Source organism: Ictidomys tridecemlineatus, chromosome 12, assembly GCF_052094955.1.
Source record: "Ictidomys tridecemlineatus isolate mIctTri1 chromosome 12, mIctTri1.hap1, whole genome shotgun sequence".
In the NCBI taxonomy this organism is placed as follows: Eukaryota; Metazoa; Chordata; class Mammalia; order Rodentia; family Sciuridae; genus Ictidomys; species Ictidomys tridecemlineatus.
The window spans coordinates 21,691,079-21,704,105 of record NC_135488.1 but is presented as its reverse complement, the minus strand read 5'-3'; the positions used below and the strand labels follow the sequence as shown (position 1 = coordinate 21,704,105).

The 13,027-nt window shown below is 44.9% G+C and overlaps 1 long non-coding RNA gene across 1 annotated transcript; it reads left to right on the top strand.

Moving 5' to 3' along the window:
- Nucleotides 1-809: 809 nt before the first annotated feature.
- On the top strand, nt 810-12,227 carry LOC144369555 (uncharacterized). Its single transcript, XR_013429343.1, has 4 exons — nt 810-1,326; nt 1,475-1,544; nt 9,103-9,178; nt 12,076-12,227. It is a non-coding gene; the product is annotated as an uncharacterized LOC144369555 (long non-coding RNA).
- The last annotated feature ends 800 nt before the right edge of the window (nt 12,228-13,027 follow it).

The window sequence follows — 13,027 nt, the reverse complement described above, 5'->3', positions numbered from 1 at the left end:
TGCTCTTGTACTGAAGACTGCTCATCCACCAAGAGGCCACGCGCCTCCAAATACCACTGGCGACACCAGCTGAGTCTTTCATCAAATCGCCTCAGTGTAAGATGACGCCCACAAACAATGTGCAGGCCTTGGTTAGATGCCTGGCACCTCAAAACCAAACCAAACCAAACCACCACCAACAACAACAACCCAAAACAACAGTAAAAAAGATTAAGCCTAGGAAACATGCTCTCGGATCTCCAGCCTTAGGAGATCACATCCCGGAAAGGGGTCCCTGGTGGGGTGACACCTACTTCCAACCTACCAACTACGTCATCCTGAGGGCTTTCGGATTATGGGGGGATAATGAAGGTATTAAATAAATAAATAAATAAATAGATTTTGCTGTACCAGAGAATGAACTCAGGGATGCTCTACCACCCAGCTACATCCCCAGTCTTTTATATATTTTATTTTGAGATTGGGTCAACACTAAATTGCTGAGACTGGTCTCAAATTTGCCACCTTCCTGCCTCAACCTCCCAAGTCACTAGGATTATAGGCTTGGGCCACTGAGCCTGGTGCAATTATTATATTTTAATGCGTGAAGAGTTTTAATTTAGCATATGGTAGCAAGTAATGCTGAAATTTAAATATAAATATAACTTTAAATTCAGCTTTAGTTTACGAGGTAATCTCTTTTTCAGATAAAAGGATTTTTTTACTTACAAAAAATTTGCAGGTTCTTAGCACTTGAAATTTACTAAATTAAAAGTAATATTAAGAGACATCAGGGAATCATCTGCTTGGAAATATGCTCTCCAAGCAAACGGTGAGGCTGTAAGTGTAAAAAGTCTGAAATGTGTTGAATTTGCTTTTGTTTACCTTATTGATTATGGATTATTGCTCTTTAGCCCTATAGACTGATTTTGCATGTCTGTGTGGGATTAAACAGCATATACAAACTGCACCTGGGGTTGTCCAGAGTTGCTTAACCACTGAGCCACATCTTTTAGTTTTTTATTTTGAGACAAGTCTCACTAAGTTGTTTAGGACCTCACTAAATAGCTGAGGCTGGCTTTGAACTTGTGATCCTTCTGCCTCAACCTCCTCAGCTGCTGGGATTACAGGTGAGCACCACCACTCCTGGCTACAAATTGCACTGTTTTGAAACAAGTAATTCTCTGCCTTTTCTTTTTTCTCTCCTCCTCTCCTGCCTGTCTACCTCCCTCCATCCCTCTCTTCTTTTACTCTCAAGTTTTTTTCCTTTTCTAAGAGTTTTGAAGTCTGGAGGAGTTTGACTTTGAGTTGACAAGAAGCCTCACAATGAAGAACTGATGGCCTGAGGTGTGGTTCTAAACATGCTGCTGAAAATCAAAAGCTGAATTTTGGGGGAGTGGTGGTGAGGGACATGAGGAAGAGGGGCCCACTCTTTTCTTGGCTAATGACTCATTTATTTTTAAATTTATTTTTAATTTTAATTATTTATTTTTAGTTTTTAGCAGACACAATATCTTTGTTTGTATGTGGTGCTGAGGATCGAACCCAGGCCGCACGCATGCCAGGTGAGCGCGCTACCGCTTGAGCCACATCCCCAGCCCCCTCATTACTCATTTAAATAGTCATTTCCCACCTAAAGGATTTATTGCAAAATTGGGATTTTGGGGGAACTAAATGCTAATTTAAACTTTAAAAAGGCATGATATATGAATAATTAAAACCAGATGACATTAATTTGCTTCTAGTTCAAAGAAGATGATTTTATGGTTTTCTTTAAAATCACAGATGCAGCTCCTACAGAATGCTAAGTCAGGAATTTGGGGTCTGCCATAATTTATTCCAGGGAAGTATTTGGATTTCTCCACTAATACTAAATAGCTACAGCTGTGGTCTGATGGTGTGTGCTATGATTTTAAACACTGGGGTCTTTTATGAGCTGGTTCTGTTAGAACTCACATAATCTGGATGTTGTAGGATTCTATAGAAAAGCTTCCATTTTAACTTTCTGAAATGATGTAAAGGTGAAATAATCTGATACATTTTTCAGTTGATGAAAAAATTCATCATGATATAATTTGATATATCTGGGTATATATTTTTTCATTTAAACTTTAAATGTAACTAGTTATATTTTATGACATTCTTATTTGGCTTTGGGAACTTTGAATTTTCTATAAAATTAAGGTGATTGGTAATTGTGCTTTCCAAAGACTTCTGAGAATATACATTCTGCACACTGTTGATCTCTATGATCAAAATAAGGACAAAATGAAACATATATAAAGCTAAGTCTGAATTTTGATTTATAACAAAAACATATTAGTATATTGCACTTAAAGTACATTTTTGAGCTAATTATAAAAAATATGATCTCCCTGTGAGAAAATTAAAAACTTTGACTAGTTTTGGGTTCAAGATACTACTCCTAGGTGCAGTGGTGCATGCCTGTAATCCCAGTGGCTTGGAAGCCTAAACAGTAGGATCATGAGTTCAAAGCCAGCCTCAGCAAAAGTGAGGCACTAAGCAACTCAGTGAGATGCTGTCTTCAAATAAAATACAAAATAGGGCTGGGGATGTGGCTCAGTAGTTGAGTGCCCCTGGGTTTAATTCTTGGCAACCCCCCTCCCCCAAAGCTACTAATTGGGAGAACTTTTCAATTTTTCGCTATGGACCTTGATGTAACCATGCACAATACAATGTACTGGTTTATTAAGTTGAATATTACAACTGGTGGGAGAGTTTATAGTTCACAAAAGAAGCAAGATAAATTTAAAAAATTGGAAAATAAGAACAGTCCTTTTAAAAAAAAAGACATCCCCCTCAACATGTGAAAGTAACAAAGGAAAAGATAGATTAGGTGGGGGGTGGGCAGAATTGTTCATTCAGCTAGATATTGTGTTAGCCAATCCTGATCTTATCCCTGTATATTAGCCCCTGATGATGGACAAATGAAGTTCAATCACCATGGCAGAATTTTGGCCATTGTTCTGTTGGAGGTTTCTCTACTATCTTGCAGTAGGTATAGTGTCCACCTTCTAAGAGCTTTGGTTGGCTAACCATTCTGATGCCAGGGCCCTCAAACTTCAATCATCAGAAAACAGTTGAACCAAATATTGGTACCAAAGACTCATAGAGCCAGAGAATGAGAGATGATGAGTGACTCTAGGGCAAAGAGAGTTTTTCCAAATCTTTAGTAGAGTGCAGTCTGAAAACCAACAAAAATAAGAATTAGAAGAGTTGAACTTTATCTGATAACTGGAACATTTATTGGATTGTTGGGTGATGTTATTATGCTATCTTAGAACTATTTTCTTTTCAGATGATAAATAATTATGTTTACTTGGTTAGAAGTCTAGATTATTTTTTTTAACATAAGAGAAAAGGAACTACAATTGTAGAATGAAGAGTTTGAGTTTTTTTTTCTTTCTTTTTTTTTTTTAGAACTGGACTGGAAAAATCAATATGAACTCATGCTTTTAAGAGAACAAAAATAGTACATTAAAAGCACATTGGTTTTTTTTCCTCTTTGTCTATTGAAATGACCAGGGAGCTGTGTCACTCACAATCCATTGTGGCTCCCATCTTCTTTTCTTCCACATTCTTTCCCACTGGAAGTACCTTGAGAGAAATGGAAGTTTCCACATTATGAGCTGGAAGTGAAAGGTGAACATGAACAGTGAACAACAAGGCTAAAAATCAATAAATTAGTGAAATGCACAGGGCACAGGAGCCAATCTAAAAGGGGGTCCTGCTGGCCAGAGTCGAGATAACTTGAGTGTCAGAAATCAAGCACTGGCTGAAGTCAACTAGCATATGGTAAATCTGAAAAGTCATGAGTCCAAAATGGTGCATGGAAAAAGAGCAAGTTGACATCAATTATTCTAAGAGAAGGTGGGGGTGTATTTGGTGAGTCTCTTATCAATATTGGTATTACAAACTCAACCACTGTATAAATGAATAAAACAGAAACTGGAAACACAAATACAAGGGGAATATAAGTGGACCAACTTTGTAAGCTGTGACTTGGAGACAGACAGTGGGGTTGGGGATAGAGATCCGTGATAGAGCTCACACTTGCCATGCATGTGTGAGGCCCTGGGTTCCATCCCCAGCACTGAGGATGGAGTGGGGAAAGATAGAGCAATGCCTCATAAAACATTAAAATTCAATTGGGATATATTTGATCAGACTCGTACATTAAGAAAACCCATAAAGTTAATGGTTAGGGGCTGGGATTGTGGCTCAGAGGTAGAGCACTTGCCTAGCATACGTGAGGCACTTGGTTAAAACCTCAGCACCACATAAATATAAAAATAAAGACATTGTGTCCATCTATAACTAAAAAATAAATATTAAAAAAAATAAAACTAATGCTTAGGAGTTGAGGTTCAATGGATCCTGGCTTCTGACTGGAGATCAGTCCCCGTCCTTCTTTCTGTATATGCAGGACAATGAGTATCAGCAAAAGTTCTGTTGAAAACAATTTTTTGTCTGTCTCATTTCCACACCATGGATCAAAACAGAAGTTTTCTCCCAAGAAACAAGTGAATACAAACCTCATAATAAGTCCCACAAAATGACAAACTGGGTAATGAATGTCATTAGTTCAAAGAATGTTTAAATCTTTAGCTTCAGTCAGAGCACACACACATGCTCAGAATGCGAAGTGCCTTGAATACTTGCAGTAGACTTGTAAAGGAAATTTTTTAAAGGTTTTTTTTTTCCTCCAAATTTGATAATAATTCTAAAAGTGTACATGATATAACCAATGTCTACTGTGGAAATAAGAGGAACTTGTCTAAGCTATCAGTATCAAATGGCAAATTTTCATCAACTAGGTTTAGAGGGAAGATTAAATTACCTTTTCATCTAAAAACAGTGACTACAGAGTCCATATATGAAGAGATCAGAAAATGCTGTCTGGTATCAGAAAACTGATACTACAGAGGTGTGTCAAATAGTGTATCTGTACCATTATGATTTACTTTTGTATTTCTAACTAAATATTCACTTTTGAAACTAAATTTGGATCCTGCTCCCCCTGCAGGGGTGCCCTACCACTGAGCTACATCCCCAGCCTTTTTTATTTTTTATTTTGAGACAGGTCTTGCTAAATTGCTGAGGCTGGCCTTGAACTTTCTATCCTCCTACCTTGGCCTCCCAAGTCCCTGGGATTATAGACATGTGCCACCACACCCTGCTGCATTCTTTTTCAACTTCCCTTCTCACAGGACATGGGACAGCCCTGCCTGCTGCCTTGGGTAGCCAGAGCAGCTCTGTCTTCTCTCTCTGTCCTTGTGGCCTGTCCTCTCTGTTGCTTCTTCCCTCTATAGGACTGATTCTTTGTTCTTTCTCAGCACCTCCCAAGGCCTTCACGGACCCCTCCCAGCCTAGCTCCTGACTTTCTCAGTTCCAGGGACCATCCATGACCAAATTCCAGATCTGGGTCCTTTGATTCAAATTCTTTTGAAAGAGAATCTGCCTGAGCCAGTGCATGGGTTGGGTGTCCATCCTGGGTCAAGGGGATTTGGCTTAGGAAGGACCATGTGGGGTAACCAAGGCATGAGGGCCAGCTCCACCATGAGAGGGGGTGAGGAATCTGGAAGTATCTCTCCCAGGGAGCCCCAAGCCCCACGGTCCAGTGGAGGCAGTATGAAGTGGGCAGGATGCAGCCACTTGTCTTGACCCTTCTCAGCTGTGTCGGTGCTCTCTTGGTCCTCTGGAGCAGACAGGAGGCTGAGCAGCAGCCCATGGTGAATGGGCAGGGTGGCCCCAATCAGGCAGGACCTTAGATTCCAGGACAAGGATTACCCTAGATGCAGCTGGCAGCAGAGCCATGGACTGGAGGGGTGACCCGAGAAAGGGAGAGTGTCCGGTGGCTGCCACCATCCAGGCAAGGTGTCCTGGAGGAGTGTGGTCAGGGGCACCTTCACAGATATGTGCCAGTATGGACCTGAGTCAGGAGGCTTCTTTCCCTCTGCGGTTCAATGCTCTTTGGTGGCTGTTTTTATATTCTTAACACTTTTATCTTTTTATTGTGTTTTCTAAGAGAAGTCCCTCATGCTCATGCCTGGGCCTGCAGCCTCAGCTCATGTGGAGTCCCCCCTGCACTGCCTCCCTGGCACAGGTTCTCAGCTCCACCCGAACCTGTCTCTTGTCCTATTCCAACTGGCCTCCCCTTCCCTCCTTCACCCCAGAACCACCATGGTTATCTCCACAGGGACCTCTGGGTATGGGCCTAGCAAGGGTTTGCTGGTCACACATTTGTGTCTTGGAGCATGACGATGGCATTACCATAGTGTCTGAACCTCTTACCACCCATGATCCAGGTACCAAGGGCCTCCCACATGGAGGTTTAGAGGTCAGATCATTCATCTGCTGTGGGTTGGGGCCTGGTCCACCAGAAGGGGAAATGCCTAGTTTGACTTTCCTTAACCCCACACCCAGGTGAGTTGAGTGGGCTAAGCAGGCTGGCAGGTTGGACTGCATTAGGACAGAGCCCTTAGGTACCTGTGGCTGGGAATTCTCCCTTGATATTCATGCTTGGGGTAATCCTCCCTTCCTCCTTCCATACTTCCTGAATCTGCCTTGTTTTTTGCCTCTGGCCAGCTCCTAGCACCCCACAGGGACAAGCCATGAAATAAGAATTGTGTGATTCCCATGGTTCTGCACACCTGCTAAATGCTCTGATGTTTGATTTCAAAATTGAAACTGCACAATGTAAAGATGAGCAGTAAAATTATTACCAGTAACTAAAAAATTCCTCTTTTTCACTTAGAACACTATAAAATATCAAATAAAAGTCATGGTGACTAGCTTAGAAAGAGACCACAAAAGGAAGGGAAAACCATTCTCCAGACCTGTGGTGACACTTTTTCCACCTCATGTATGGAGGGGCACACAAATTATATAGTTGGTCCTGCTTTTGGGTGACGTGTCAGGGAAGCAGCTGGAACAGCCCAGGGTCATGGGGACAAAGATGATGAGTTCGTTTTGGGATGTGATTGGGGATGCGTTTTGGTTTTGCAGTACTGGGTGTCCAGAGGCGACAGCAGTAGGGGTGTGAGGACACTGGGGGTTGTCAGGGTGCTTGGTTTGCCAGGAGAGTGGTACCAACCAATGGAGGGCAGCTGAGTGTCCACTGCAGGAAGCTCTGAAGGGCTCGGGTAGTGAGGAGTGGGGTGTGTGTGTGTGTGTGTGGGTGACAGATAACTCCTTCCAAAACAGGTACAGGAGGAAAGAACCAAAGAGAAAGTCAAGGGCAGATGAGGTGGCATGGCAGAGTCACCTCGGAATGCTAAGAAGGACAGGTGCCCACACTTCACTCCAAAAACACTTCAAGTGCTTGGGGAAGGCTCTGCTAGAAGGTGTGGTAGTCTGACGTTAGAAAAAAGGGAATAAGAAGCAGCTCTGAGCTTCACAGTAGGTGTTGTCTGGGTATGGAAACACTAAAGGGCTGCTCCTGTGTAGAGATGCATCTGGTGCAGCTGGAGTTTTGCAGTGTGAACGTGGGCACCTCAATGTCCCTTGTCTTACACCGGGTTCTTGCCCCAGGGAACAGAGGAGCTTGGGCCAGGTTATGGAAGGGTCCTCCTGCTTGGACTCTGGGGTTGGGGGTCTCTTTCTCCTGGGCTGCAGGTCTTCCTTCACTCCTCCCACTGCCTGGGAGGTGTGGCCCAGAGGGTCTCAGGTTCTTTCCCACCCAGAACAGCAGACACCTCTCATGGGAGCCAATGCAGGGTGGACCAGCTCAAGATCCTGGAGAGTCACAGAGCCAGAGGCAGCAGAGCAGAGGGACTAAGAGTGCTGCTTATGGGCTCAGACTCCTGTGTTTTGAGTTCTGACTCTACCATTAAAAGCTGTGTGATCTTGGGCAAGTTATTTAACCTCTCTCTGAGCTTTAATTCCTCATCTGGAAGATGGGACTAATAATAATACCTCCTACATCAGAATGGCTAGAGGTTAAATGAGATAATATATGTAAAGTGATTAGTGCAGTGGCTGGTGTATGGTCTGTATTTGATGATTCCAATGGGTGGAACTTTCTGCTGATTGGCCAGGTGCTCTGCTTTCACATGGGGTGACCTGTGGGGTGTGGCTACATGGGCTGCTCCTGTGTCAAGCAGTACAGTTCCCGAGGCATTCATGTTGCCTCTCTGGGTCTAGGTGCCCCATTTTTTCTTTTCCTGCCCCCTGCTCCCCTGATTGGTTTTTGGGGCTTCAGGGTCTGGGCTGATGGTGCAACCAAAGGAGGGAACAAGAGCTGGTGAGCAGCACCTTTGAGGCCCAGGGCCTTCTGAGCCTGTTGGAGGAGGGTTTGGCCTGGGGGACATCAGCGTTTGCACCTGATGTTTTTATCTGACAGTCCTGGCTCAGGTTTCTTGCTGTGAGAGCGAGGGTCTGAAGAGGGCCCTGGCACTGTGGCTTTTCAGGATACTGAGCCAATTTGTCCTGTATCAGCTTTCCTGGGAAGGGAGGTCAGGCCAGGGAGGGAGCCTTTCTGCCCAAACCACTCTTGACAAATTCCTCCCAGAGCCATTGATGGAGGGGAAATGCTGGTGCTTTAGAAATGGCCTTGTCCACTCTGTGGGAAGACTGTGAAGACCTGGGCCCAGGCCACACATCTTGCTTGTCTAGCGCAGCAGTGTCTCAGACATGAATGGAAGACATCTGACCAGGACCGGGGAGTGGGCATGCACCCCAACCCTCTCTGTAATATCCTCCAAACCCTGAGAAATGACAGGTCTCTCCCCCCCCCATACTCTTTGTATTAAGACTTAAAAATGGACCTAGGGGGTAAGCTGATGAAGAATTCAATGATGGAACGATAAAATTTTTATTATGGGGGCTGGGGTTGTGGCTCAGCAGTAGAGCACTCGCCTAGCATGTGGGAGTCCCTGGGTTCAGTCCTCAGCACCACATATAAATAAATAAAATAAAGCTATTGTGTCCAAATACAACTAAATAATATTTTTAAAAAAGTTATATTATGTACAACTGAGTTACATTGCTTGAAAAGTGTGGGTTTCTTTTTTTGGGGGGGGGTCAGTACTAGGGATTGAATCCAGGGGCACGCTACCACTGAGCTACACCCCAGCTCTTTTTATTTTTATGTTGAGACAGGGTTTCCCTAAGGTGTCCAGGCTGGCCTTGAACTTGTGATCTCCTGCCTCAGCCTTCAGAGTCCTTGGGATTACAGGTGAGCACCACCACACCTGGCAATGTTTTATCTAGATTAATATATAGTGCTTTTTCTTTCTTGCTATTTCAAATACTGCGGCAGTGACTGTCTCACGAGCTTTGTGAGTATGTGTAGGGCTCAATCCTGGGTCAGGGGCATGCACGCTGTGAAGCTGAATCCAGCTTATGCTTTTGATTCTATTCTTTCCTTACCTCTTCTTCATGCCCTGGCTTTATCCTGAGATGGATTGAAGAGTTTTGACTTCATTTCTCTCTCCCCTTGCTAAGTTCATATACTTAAACATGAAGTATTGGCTCGTCTAGCCCTAAAGAGCTGGTGAATCCCAACATTTATTTTCCTTCTCTCCTCTTTTGGAATATTTGCAACATCTGGACCAGTGGGAGTTTGACTCTTCCCAGCGCAGAATCAGCTGTCGTTCTCCGAGCGTCCACTAGGTGTCAGTGGAAGTCTGGGTTGGTGCCGGCTCCGGGCTATGGTTGACTTGGCTCGTCCCCGCGGAGCCTCGGCGTCCTCTCGCGCAAAATAACAAATGTCCGTGGCGCAGGGCACTTTCTTCTGGAAGTTCTCCAGGGAGCTCAGGAGTTTGCATATGAAGCTGAGGGAGCGAGAGACTTCTGATAATGATATTCAGCGTGGAGCAGAGCCGGGTCTCTCCCAGCTTTGATATATGAGATTATTATGGCGAGGCAATGCAGGCCAGGTAACTCTCGCTGGGCACGCTGCTGAGGGTATGGAGTCCTGTGTGGGTTGCGACACCTGGCACAACAGAGATGTCGCTGCACGGCGGCGCGGATGCGGGGTTGGAGAGAGGAGTGAGGTGGGGACCTCCAGGGACCAGGACCGCAGGCTGGAAGGAGGCTCCTAAGGAGCCATTCCACCCCCCACCCCCCCCCCCCGCCCAAGTTTTGCCAAACGTCCTCCAACTGTCCACTCTATTTAGACTGGAAAAACAAAAACAAACAACCCCCCCCTCTCCCCTTTTTTGGTTTATTTTTCAGAATCAGCATTCTAACGTTTGAATCACATCGCAAGTTTGGAATAAAAATTCCAAACTTTTGCTTTGATGTTTACCTTACCTGTGCAAGTACCCATAGGCTTTTAATACTAGGTCAGGAGAATCACCTCTTATTGCCTCCATACCCTGTCCGTGCTCTTCCTAAACCACAGATGGTCACCCCTGGGCACCAGTGTGGTCACTGCCACAAGGGCTGATCCTGATCCCTGCCAAAGTCTGGTCTTGGATGGGTAAATATTTGTACTCTGCGGAGTGAATTGTCAGCTAGTATCGATGTTATGTAAGCAGCTATTACTCTCAGAGCCCAGCACAAGCCCCAGCCAAGCACCCTGTTAGATTTAGTTCTCCCAAATCCTCAGACCCCAGATACTCTGTTGCAGCCTAAGTCCCCAACCCACCTTAGGCTTCCCTGCCTCCAGGCCTGTCTATCCTGACAGCTTTCCTAGCCTCAAGTCTGGATCTTAATAAACTTGTTACTCCTGCAAGGCTTGAGCTGCCCCTGCAAACTGTCTACCTCTTTTCTGAGCTCAGCAGTTCTAGGGGTCTCGGGGCAGGAACATGTCTTCACAGCACGACAAAATCATGTGACAGTCCTCCAGGGCATCAATGATAAGGGATTGTTCACCTTATGTCCCCGAGGGCCTCTGCATCATCTACTGAAATATATAAATATACATATTTACATAAAATGTGTAGCCTTAACTGGCATAACTAATAAGGATCTCCAAGGGTCCCAAGATGACATGCTATCCTTACCACATTGACAGAATCAGCCAATATAATTTACTAGCTATTGGACTCACTTTTGGACCTACTTACAGTAAACTGTTTATCTTTGTGTTTGCAGACACTCAAAGAAAAATCTCTAAACATTGGTTCTTTATTTGTTGATTTTTATGGAAAGGCACATAGGAGGCAATTGATGTCGGTTTTTAAATTCACAAATGCAGGGTGTTTTGTCTGTGCTCTGTAGAAGAACTGCCTGGCAGCTTGACAGGCCAGGTGGGCGGATGATGGTGCTCTTGTTCATCCCTTTCACCTCCTCCTACCATCTCTCCCTCTCATCCTTTGCCCTCTCTAAACCGGAGCATTCAGTCTGTTTGGAGGGCCTTTTTGTTGGGTTCCTTGTCCTGATTTCTTAGTGTTATTTGCTGCTACAATCAACAGTGAAGAGGTCTTTAAACTTATGTTGAGAAGAAGAATTGTCATTTGGGTCCAGAGCAAAACATGGGCACCCTGGCACAGTCTGCATGATACCATTTACTATGCTGCCAACAGCAGAGGGCTAGGAAGGGGATTTGTGGGTGTGTGTGTGGGGGGGGGAATGCAGGAGCTTTTGACTGAATCATTTTATGCTCCATGTTCTGGAGAAGGCAACATAGCAACATAACTAAGGGTTCACCAGTGGGTGGAGAGTCAGCTGCGCATGGGAGCAGCAGAGGGCGGGGGATGGGGAGAGCTGGGAGCACAAAGAGTTCTGGGCTGAGAAGAATTCTCTGGTCTGGATTGAGCTCTGGGAAGTGACTAAGACTCTCTCCTAGTGTCCACTCCTGTCTAGGACTCTAAAAACCGATCTCTGTTTATAGGGCGTCAAGTCTGGAGGTGGAGCACAGGAGGCCATTAGAGCGAAAGCCTAGTGCAGCCAGGAGAAGGACCCACAGAGAGAGAGAGCCCAGGGGAGGGAGTGGGGTGCTCAGTCTCCTCCCTTGGATTTCTGTTGTTTGAAATTTGAGCTGTCAGCTGCACCCTCTTGGGGCAAGTGATGAGCCAGAACACTCCCAGCCTCTACTGAGGCTTCCTGTTGCTTAGGAGGCCGGCCCTGCCAGTCTCACCACCCGTCCCGGTTTCCTAACATGTGCCTTGTGCTCTTTCCTCTCAGTATCAGTGCTCATCAGGCATTTGGGCTTTTCTCAGGCCAGAAGGGTCAGCCAGGGCTTGACTTCGGTCCCTGGCCAGCATTTCAGCTGCTTTGAAATGTATTAAGAGTGGCCATGAAGCCTGTCCAGGAGGATTGCGTGCATGCAGTCGGAATGTGGAAATTGTCACTGGTCAGTTACTCCACTCCAGGACTCTCGCAGGTGAGAACACAGAGAGATGATATTCTCAACCTGCCTCTTCAGCCTCCGTGAGCCTCTGGGCCTGGCTCTGGCTGCTTTGGTTGATTTCAATATTGTTCATCTGCGTTCAAGTTTCTGCCTTCCTAGGTCCAGTAAAATGGGAAGCACAATTATTGTCCCACCACTGCCTGAACACCTTTAAAACTGGTGCTGGATTGTGGGTTACCGGCTGTGCCTCTGAACCCCCCAGGCAGATGGGAGTTTTCTCCAGAGGGACATGACAGTTCCCCCAACATAATGTCATTGGGGCTCACACTGCTGAAGGCTTTCATTGGAATAGGCATGAGGTGGAACTGCCTCAGTTTCCCTGGGTGAGAAGTTAAAGAATAAATAGATGTTAAAGAATAAATATCCCAGAGAAGATAGGAATATCTTCCCCTATTTTTCTACTCCCTGAGCTATTCCCTGAGCTAAAAGAGCTCATAACCAAATCCTCCTCTTCTTTTTTTTTTTTTTTGGAGGGGGGAACTGTGGGGGGCAGGAAACACCTCCACACATTTTAAAACAGTAATGACAGTCAGAATCATAACAGGAAGTACTGAGCAGTTCATTCAGCTAGTCACGCATCCTGGAAATACTGCTGAAGCACACCAACTGTAGAGAACTCCATTCTGAAAATCTCACAAATTCGACTAATGCCTGTTTGATGTTCCAGTTTTATACATCAGGAATAATATGTGATATGGGTTGAATCTGTAGCAAAACTTCTTCTTT